We start from the raw sequence: 2,610 nt of genomic DNA, 5'->3' as shown, positions 1-2,610 counted from the left end.
CAACTTTATATAATATAAATAAGAAGAATAATGTAATAAAAAGTAAAAAATTATATTTAATAAAATTATATAATAAAATAGTATAATAAAAATAAAATTTCACAAAAATAAAAAATAAATAATACTAATACATAAAAAAAATAAAAATAAAAACACACACAAATATGTAATATATACAATATATAATATATACGTTGTATATAAAGTATTATGCTATATATGTCTCTGTGTGTACGCATATATACGGTATCACAAGAAATTGATTTCATTTGATGTAACACAGACTTACAAGCAAGAAACTGGTTTCATAGATTACAAATCATCCAGAAGGAATCTGTGAAGCACGTATAATGTTTGAGCTTTAGCCTTTATTTATTTAGCTCGGCGAAACACTGAGAGCTGCAGCCACGGTGCATTATGTCACTGAGTCACACCACTTTCTGCACAGATAAACTGCTCTCTACTCCCCTACCACACTCTCCAAACTCTCTGAGTCAATAAGCACATTTGGCGAGTAAGGAAAAAGAGCCAGTACATTCTGTCTCCACCTGGAGCAGTGAGGGCCAGGTGGTATGCATGTGGCTCAGGGACAGGAAGGTCAAAAGCAGTACAACATGGATCATTTTCCACTTTTGTCCCTTTTTGCCTCTCTCATAAAGGGTAAAAGCCCTGCCCCTTCCGCTCTATTTTCAGATTTCAGGTCACATGTGAAGCACCAGTCATTTTATATTCTGTCCACATGATGCAAAGGAATGTGCATGTTAAGCAGAATATCCAGCATTTGTATTCAATTGTGCAGCATGTATATACAAGGATTTGTGTGTGTCGGTGCGTCTACCTGTAGTGTGGAAGCTATCAGAAGAATACAAAAGACAATTGAATTATGGATGAGGTCATCTTCCAGCAATGTTTGTATATATAGAATTTATAATTGATTTTGTCAGCAAGACCATATTCCCTTATGGCTGATCTGTTGGACTTTTCCAACAGAGTCCATCTTCAGGAGATAAAGTTGTTCAATCACTCCTTCAAAGTTACAGAACATTATTTCACTTTTAAAATGAGTTTTCTCAACTCTGGGCACACAATTGACATTTTGATTGACAGATTCAAACCAATGCACATTGGAGCTGAATTGCCTTGGTCAGGGTTTTCATTTAAGAGACGGCCTAGTTGTAGCCTAATATTATCAAAACGACTATATTTCAGCAGCTATAGGGATTTGAGTGAAGTTCAATTACTGCACAAAAAAAACACTCTTAAATGAACAGATTTTTTGATCATTTGGTTAAAAAATGTAATAGTAATGTTGTAATAACAATCAGGAAACAAGTGAACACGCTACTCTCACGATAAAATTTTTCCGAAATGTCAGTGACATATTTTATATGAACATTTTTTTAGCCAAAAGCTTTTTAATGGCGGGTACAACTGTGACAACATAGTGTGACAATATGACCTACTATTGGTAATGCTACAAAAGCTCAAAGTGCACGTGTTCAAAGAATTGTATTTTTTCGTAAGCAATATCGATGGAAATGTTCAAAAGGATTTTATTACAAACTTATTTGATTCTAATTGCTCAATCGCGACATTCAGTGGGCCCATATTATTACCGACTTTCATGTCTCTCGTATCAATCCGCGCCGCGGTCCCGCTATCTCGATACACAGAACGCGAGTTTGCGCCACTATAGGCTTAGATCTCTGCCACAATTCTGCGCGTGAAAGATCATATTTTGAGCACACAAAAGTGCATTTTTGCACGCGGGCGATCTGATTTTTGTGGAGAAAATATTTGTTTTGCAAAGAAAAAAAGTATTTAGAGCGCACGAAAATCAATTTTGCATTTAAAATAAGTTTTTGGATGTGTGCAGACCTCTTTTGCGCATGCAACAGTTCACTAGCTTGCTCCCTTGATGCCAGCCCTCAGTGGCAGTGCTCTCTAAATGCCAACGGCTCGCTTGCTCAACATAACCCAGCGTTACCATATGCCATAATTCCAGCCAATCAGAAACTAGGCTGCTAAATTCTGATTGGCTGCCTTGACAACCATTCACAACATTTCTTGCATTACCACGAGAGCAGTAGAGGAAAAATACAGCGCATGCATCATTATTATGCAAGTTGATATTCTGATTATATTTTTTTCCAAGCACATTTTACCAATTCCAAACGACATCAATCTTAATAACTACTATTAATCTTGTATGTAATCATTTATAATTTATATATAATTATTCATGAAGGCTGGAAGTGAAAAATACCTTATATTCAGGTGTGCATAATTATTAAGCAGGTTATCTTCTACAGATAAAAACTCGAGATGGACTAAAAATGAACTCCCAAAACTTACTGCCAGATTCTGGAAGATAAATTCTTCAAACAGTGGTACAAGAGGATGTGGTGCTGGTCCTTCAAGAGTCACTATCAACTTATCTGTCTATAAAGCCTATATATATATATTATATATATATTTTACTACACTTCAGTGTGTTATTCTTATTAAGTAGGGGTTATTTTTTAGGATTCTATACTTTTATAAGTGATTAAATACAAGATTAATAGTAGTTATAATTATTGGTAAAATGTGCTTGGAAAAAAATATGAT

This window comes from Sinocyclocheilus rhinocerous, unplaced genomic scaffold, assembly GCF_001515625.1.
Source record: "Sinocyclocheilus rhinocerous isolate Xijiao unplaced genomic scaffold, SAMN03320098_v1.1 scaffold497, whole genome shotgun sequence".
NCBI classification, from domain to species: Eukaryota; Metazoa; Chordata; class Actinopteri; order Cypriniformes; family Cyprinidae; genus Sinocyclocheilus; species Sinocyclocheilus rhinocerous.
Note: the sequence above shows the minus strand (reverse complement) of the source record.